The sequence below is a fragment of the Microtus ochrogaster genome, chromosome 22 (genome assembly GCF_000317375.1).
Source record: "Microtus ochrogaster isolate Prairie Vole_2 chromosome 22, MicOch1.0, whole genome shotgun sequence".
NCBI classification, from domain to species: Eukaryota; Metazoa; Chordata; class Mammalia; order Rodentia; family Cricetidae; genus Microtus; species Microtus ochrogaster.
In genome coordinates this window covers 11,327,342-11,335,148 of record NC_022023.1, presented here as the reverse complement: position 1 = coordinate 11,335,148, position 7,807 = coordinate 11,327,342, and the positions used below count along the sequence as shown (strand labels likewise).

The 7,807-nt window shown below is 43.1% G+C and overlaps 1 protein-coding gene across 2 annotated transcripts in view; it reads right to left on the bottom strand.

The window, feature by feature from the left end:
• Positions 1 to 7,807, bottom strand: part of Znf592 (zinc finger protein 592) — a 39,264-nt gene that overhangs the window by 27,489 nt on the left and 3,968 nt on the right. Inside the window, exons 1-2 of one of the 2 annotated variants that reach the window (XM_005357656.3) lie at positions 6,405 to 6,657; positions 5,963 to 6,072 (exon numbers count right to left, since the gene is read on the bottom strand). The gene's annotated coding sequence lies outside the window, so the exon portion shown is untranslated. Of the gene's footprint in view, positions 1 to 5,962; positions 6,073 to 6,404; positions 6,658 to 7,807 lie in introns of those variants that run through there. The other variant, XM_026784309.1, reaches the window with a different exon arrangement.

Here is a 7,807-nt window from a genome sequence, read left to right as displayed (position 1 = left end):
GAAGAAGAAGAAGAAGAAGAAGAAGAAGAAGAAGAAGAAGAAGAAGAAGAAGAAGAAGAAGAAGAAGAAGAAGAAGAAGAAGAAGAAGAAGAGGAGACTGTTGAGGTAGGGGAAGGACAGAGAACTTCTGTACCTGGAAGACAAAAGAAAGGCTGAGTGACCAAGCACGCTCAAGAACACATCACTGCTCCCAAGACCTGGAGGAGCTTCAGCCTGGACTCTGGCAAGGACATTGGTCAGAGAGACATTGCTTCCATGGATGGTATTCAAAGTAAGTGAGCAAAATCACTACCTAGATCAAAGGTAACATGGGGAGGGGTGCATATTTCCAGACCCAGAACCAAGTCCCAGACTAGTAAAGGTGGAGCTGAAATAACAAACTATGAGCCATAAGAACTGGCTTTCTCCCCACTGTGCTGCCAAACTCTGATTAAAATGCAAAATTAAACTGGCCTTAAGGACTTCTGAGTCCTTGAACAGGCAAGGCTACAACAGCTGGGCAAATTTATGCACATCTAATAAACCCCTGCATAAGTACTGACTCTGAAGGTGGATAACAGACCCTACACATCACTACTCTCCTGAACATAAACTAGACTTGCTTATAGGTCAAGTGAACCAAAAAAACCACATGTTCTGAGTGAGCGAGTGGCTAATGTTTCACTCCATGATACACCTGATGCTCAAACAATTGGAAAAAAAAAGCCTACGAAGTCTCAGCCTTAGTTAAGTAGATATATAAAAAAAATAGTTGTTCCATGGCAAGCATGGGCATCACACAGGATGTAAGAATAGAAAAGGAACTCCAAAATGAGCATGTCTGGTGGCTTCCGAGTGCCACTGTAGACTGCTGCGGGTCAGCCTGTAAAGCACAATCAACAGAGGCCAGCAGATGACTGAGCAGGTAAAGCACCAACCACTTTACACTGTGTGAAGATGTGCCACTATGATTGGCTTAATAAAGAGCGGAATGGCCATTCGCTAACCAGGAAGAGGTTAAGTGGAATTTTTCGGGGCAGAGAGGACTTGGAGAGGAAGAAAGGTTGAGTCGCCAGCCAAGATGTGGAAGAAGCAGAATGAGGGTACAGAGTAAAGGAAACTGAGCCACGCAAAAGAATATAGACTTAAACATGTGAGTTAATTTAAGTTCTAAGAACTAGTTAGGGACAAGCCTAAGCTATAGGCTGAGCTTCCATAATTAATAAGAAGTCTGTGCTGCTTTTTGTGAGCTGGTGGCCCAAAGAAAAATGGGCCTTTAGCGGAAGGTAAGAAGCAACTCCTACAGGTTGTTCTCTGCCTTCCACACATGTGCCATGGTATCTCTGCACATGCACACACAAAGAAAAAAAATGCAATACATGTAAAATAAAAATAGTAGCAATAGTAACAACAGCATGCAAATGACTGAAACAGAGGCTCAGGCTCCAGGTACAGCAATTCCAACTCAATTGGGCTGGGTCGAAGCCTCCTGGTTGTTTCTAGAACACTATTCTAGTCCAACCTCTTGATTTTACACACAGAAAACTAGGGCTCAGCGAGGGGAGTTTATCCACAGGTTACAAACCTGGTGCTCATGGAGACAACGCTGAAGGCACACTGAGACTGGGATTCCTATGGAAGGCACCCTAGCGCCGTTGTTACAGTTGTTTCAGTAAAATAGTAAAATGTTAGTTTTCCGGCCTTAACAAGTCTTCGGTAAGAGACTTTATTATTTATTATTAATCGGCACTCTATTGGATGTCTAACAGACTCCTCACACCTAGCAGACCTACTAGCAACTCTGACTTCCTCGCACATGCATCCGTCCTCAGTCAATGGCATTGCCATCCTTCCGGGTGCTGAGCCATAAGGAGACACCATGTGCTATTGAAGATACATCCAAATTCAGCCATTTCTCACTACCAGCAACAGCATCACTTCTGGATTCCTACCTGGACTCTGCCCTGGCCTTTAATAGCTAGGGTCAACATAACAGCTAGATGCTGCTTTGAAAATGTAAGTCAGGGGCTGGAGAGATGGTTCAGAGGTTAAGAGCACCGCCTGCTCCTCTAAACGTCCTGAGTTCAATTTCCAATAACCACATGGTGGCTCACTACCATCTGTAATGAAATCTGGTGACTTCTTCTGGCCTGCAGGCATGCATGTAGGCAGAATACTGTATACACAATAAATAAATAAATCTTTAAAAGAAAAAAAAAACAAAGAAAATGTAAGTCAGGCAATCGCCTTCCTCTTATCCTACTCCAACACCATCTTGTCTCATCGTGAATAAGCTCCAGTCTTTCCTGCAGCTTTTACAGCCTGCTGGATCTCACTGGTGTATCTTTCCCATAAGATTCTGTCATATCAAGTCTGTCATGGTACCCATAAATCTCCTTACCATTCCTCAAGCATTCTGGCAATGCTCCTGCCTCAGAACATGTACATTTCCTGCTCTCTCTGATCTGCAAGTCCTGCCACTTGGTGCACACCTATAATCCCATAACCTGGGAGGCTGAGTTGGTAGCTAGCCTTGGCTACACAGAGACAAGATGAAAAGAAAATGAAGACAAGAAGAAAGGTTCTTGTTCTAGGTCCCTGTGGGCTCACTTCTTCATGTCCTACAAATCTTTCATCTATGTGGGTACTCTCCATTATCACCCTATCCCTAATCTCCAGCCCTTTATTCTGCCTTGTGTTTTCACAACACTCATGACCACTAACATACATTACCATCCATTCCCTTATTGGTTCACAAGCCCCACTGTGTTTACTGAAGGTGATCCACCACTAGAATCTCACAAGATCATCTCTTCAGAGCTGAGATTATTCAAGGATAGCCACAGATTCCCCAGTAAGCTTATTACCAGCCAAGTATTTGGTAAATATGCAGCACGTCTGTGTGTGGTTTCTAAGACTAAACACAGGTCCCTATGCGTACTGAACATACCCCTTACCACTTGCCCACACCTGGACCCTGGAACTTTCATAAAGAAAGGTTTTTGAGGTGATAGGCTTGTGAGTAGGATAGGGTCTAACTGAAAGGGTATCCCTTGTCTATGGTTCCTGGATCTCTACAGAAACTGATTAAATCTAAATATGCCATCGTGAATAAACACCTAGTGGCCAAGGTCCCAAGAATAAGGACATCTGTCTGAGCATGAGATCAGTGAGAAGCTAGTGAAGTGGGAGGCTAGCTCTAAAAACTAGGAGCTAGGACCCAGACGGAAGGCACAGGTTGATCCTTAATCATAAATTCATAAATCTATGAACACACTAAATCCCACTAAATTATGTATTGTAAAAGTGCTGTATGGTTTTCCCACAATAAAACTGCTGTGTTGCAAGAAAATGAAAAAGTTTGTATAGATGGCTCATGGCTCATGGTTAAGAGCACTGGCTACTCTTCTAGAGGACCCAAGTTTGACTCCCATTTGACCTAGGTTAACAACTGTCTGTAATTCTAGTTCCAGGAGATATAACATTTTTTTTTCCAGCATCTGAGGACACCAGGCACACACATGGTATACAGATGTACATGTAGACAAAAATACCCATACACATAAAATAAAAATAATGAAAATTAAAAAGGAAACAGAATTTATACAGATTATAAAGCCGACGTGAGAAGTAGAAACTAGGACTAGGCAACAAAGTCAAAGAGCTGGGCGTGGATAAAACCTGAGACTGTAATCTGCACTTACTTTGCCTTGCCTTACTTGCAAACAGATCTCAGCACTTGAGAGAACAGAAGGCAGACACTTGAGAGAAAAGGAGACAGTAATCTCTGCTCACACATCATTTTAAAGAGTCCCTTCCACTGAACCTTGTAAAGCATCGTGTCTTGGTAGCAAGGATCTCTCAAAAGTAAGCAAGAAACCAATCATCATCTGGAAACCAAATCTCCATTTCTGAGAGGAGAAAGTGGCTATCCCACAGGATCACTGGACCATCTCGGGCATCACTGTTTGGTGGTTCTGGAGCTGTCCCTTATTCATCTCATCTCCCAAAGCAAGCGAGTCACAAAGATTCCCAAGCTGAAATGCTGCAGGAACATAAGGACATACTGCTAGTCTTGGAGATTTCTGTCGTTGCCACAAGAGTAGACACTAATGAAAGAAGGGGTTTTTCTCAGCCACTCCAACACATGCACAGAGGTTCCTCAGCTTACAATGGGATTATGCTGCAGAAAACTCATTTATTTTAAATTGAAACGTAAATAAAAAATGTAAGCCTAGGGGTTGGTAGGACAATCTTGTGGGTGAAGACTGCCAAACCTGACCTGAGATTGAACACACAGTGAAAAGAACCCACTCCCCAAAACTGTCTGTCTTCTTCTTCTTCACACACACACACACACACACACACACACACACACACACACACACACCATAAAGTGCATGCATACTAAATACTAAACAATAAATGTTTTGTTTTTAATATAACCCTGCTATGGAAGTGCATGTCTGTAACACCAACACTTGGAGGTGGAAGCAGTAAATACTAGGAGTTTAAGGCCAACTTGGGCTACGTGAGACACTATCTCAAAGACAAACAGAAGATACCTAGCCTACTTATCAGTTAGAATGTTTCCTTTACAATTCACACTTAAATTTAATGACCAAAGCGACAGCATTAAAGGGGTAGGACTTTATTTTTCTTTCTTTGGTGTTTAGAAGGTGACACAATGTCTCATTCAGCCAAAGGTGACCTTATTCCTGATCCTACTGCTTCTTCCTCTTAAGGGCTAGGGAATCCACACAGTCTGGGGTGGGACTGTGTGAGTCTGGGGTGAGACTAGCCCATAAGGATTCTGCTCTCATGAGTGGATAAATAAAGGCAGGAGTGGTTCTTAGTAAAAGTGGTGGAATTGTCTCACATACATGTCTACTAGTTCATCTTATATAGCACACCAATCTTCACTAGAGATATGGCCCTCTGACCTTGGACTGCCCAGCCTCTAGAACCTCTAGAACCATGAGCCAAATAAACCACTGCTTATACATTACTCAGTCTTACAGTAACAACAACAGAAAGCAGACAAAGAGGCTTACTAAGCATCATAGGTTGGTCACACAATACACTGTACCATATGGGTGGTTCATCTATGTGATCTCATGGCTAGCTGACCAGGAACTGAGGCTCACTGCCACTGCCCAGCAACAGCCAGAGAATGATAGGAATCCAGATTAGAAGTGTGTCTCTACTGAATGCCTATCACTTCACACCACCGTTCAATCAAACCAGAAAACTGGAACTACATGTACTCTTCCCTTTCCCATCTCTCCCCATTCCCTATTCCATGTGCTATCAACCATGTAGCTTTCTTCCTTCTTCCCTCTCAGTACTCAGGAGGCTGAAGCAGGAGTCAAATTCAAGGCTAGCTTGAGCTACAGAACAAGACCCTGCCTCCAAATAAAGTCATACAAAACACACATACTGCAAGGCCTCAAAATATCTACATAATCATTCATAGCAGCCACATTACAGCACCCAAAGGTAGGGCAACCCAAGTATTTATCAATGAATGAAAAAATTAACAAAATATAAAATATGAAATGTTACTCAGCCTGAAAAGGATGGGGGTCAGGGATATAGCTCAATGGTAGGATAAAGTCTTGTATTCTCTTCAGATAACTCAAGAGAGAAAAGGAGGGAAGGAGTGGGGAGAAAAGGACATCTGGACATTCTACAATATGAACAAATCTTGGAGACATTAGAGATATAAGCCAAAATACACTAAGACAAACACTGAATGGTCCCATTTACATGACATCCCTAAAGCTGGCAAATTCACAGACAGAATTAGGTGATGAATGGTGTTGATGGCGACATAATTGCAAATGTACTTAACGCCACTGTACATTTAAAACGGAGATTTGCTGCATTTTACCACCAAAGTGAAACCCAACAAACAACAAAAGCTCTACTGTAGTCAGACTCAGCTCTTCAAGGCCAGCTCAGGTCAACCCAGACATCATACCTTAGCTCATGAGGTTCTCAGAACAAGGGTGTGGTGAGCGCTGCTGGGGGAGTGGAGCTGCGGAGAAAGGAAATACTACCTAGGCACATGGTCTAGAGTCCAATCACCACCTATGGAAAGAAGAAAAACAAAATGGTTTTAAATGGGTTAAAAATAAATGTTAAAGTAGGGAAAGAATTTAAGAAAACTAGACATAACCAACCATCCCAGTATAGGTACGCCCCAGGACCTCTACATTCAGAGCCTGCTCCACAAAGGCAAAATTTCTGCCCTCTTCCTAGCCCAGCATGGTGGTTTAGAGCATAGACTTTGCCTAGATAAAATCCCACATGACTAACTAGTCATGTAACCTTGAGAGAACATCTACACCTCTGTGTCTGTTTTCCATACATAAAATGTAGCTATCACCTAGCACAAGCAGTATTTGTGATGCTGCATCCACCTGGGTGGCAGGCAGGTTGCCCCTCACACCTTCCAGATCACCAACAGGAAGTGCATGCAGAGAGGACAGAAGACAACAGGCAGGCAGCTTTGCCCACAGGACAGCACCCACTGAGGCTGAGGAAGCTCACCAGACAATGAGGGAACTGGAAGCTGGGGAAAGCAGAGGTAGGAAGAGGACTGAGACCTGGTGAGAGTGGAGGAAGAAACGGGCACAGCTGCCAGAGCATTCTGTCTTAATTTAGTAGTTTTGTTTTGTTTTATGGCTTTTTGAGACAGGGTTTCTCTGTGTAGCCCTGGATATCCTGGAACTTGCTTTATAGACCAGGCTGGCTTTGAACTGACAGAGATCCGCCTGCCTCTGCCTCCCAAATGCTGGATTAAAGGCATGCGCCACCACCTCTGGACTTAATTAGGTGGTTTTTTAACTATAGCTGAACCTGGATTACTTGGAAACTGTTCATGCTTGGCCAACTACCCCAAGATTTAGATTTATTTGGCCAGTGTTCTGAAATCCTAGTCAACGGTCTATCAGTGTTCACAGATGGCAGGATATGAACAGGGTGTGATAGTGCACCTAGACTCACAGCACGCACACACAGGCCAGCCTGGGCTACACAGCCAGCTAGACTCTATTTAACAGGAAGGAGATGGAGCACTGGCTGCTCTTCCAGAGAACCCAGGTTTGGTTCACGACTGCCTGTAACTCCAGTTTCAGATTGGACAACCTCTTCTAACCTCTGCAGGGACCAGGCATATACATGGTACACACATATATGTGTAGGCAAAACACTTATACACATAAAATAAAATGTAAAAGCCTAAATAAATACATAATAATAGCCTGGCGGTAGTGACACACACCTTTATGCCAGCCAGCACTTGGGAGGCAAAAGCTGGTGGATCTCTGTGGCCAGTCTAGTCTACAGAACGAGCTCCAGGACAGCTAAGGTTATACACAGAGAAAATTTGTCTCGAAAAAAAAAAAAAACAGATAAATGAATAAATAAATAATAAAAAGTAAAAAGCTCACTGGGTGTTTGTGGGCATGCACTTAGGAGGCAGAGGCAAGCGGATCTCTGTGAGTTCAAAGCCAGCCTGGTCTACAGAACGAGTTCCAGAACATACTCCAAAGCTACAGGGAGAAATCCTGTTTCAAAAAAAAAAAAAAAGAAAAGAAAAGGAAAAGGAAAAGTCATATATGATGAGACACACCTGTCATCCAAGCACTGGAGGATCAAGAATCAAAAGTTCAAGGCCAACCTGAACCTGGGTTATATGAAACTCTTAAAGAAAAGAATAAAGAATTTTTTTTTTTAATTTTTTTTTGGTTTTTCGAGACAGGGTTTCTCTGTGGTTTTGGAGCCTGTCCTGGAACTAGCTCTTGTAGACCAGGCTGGTCTC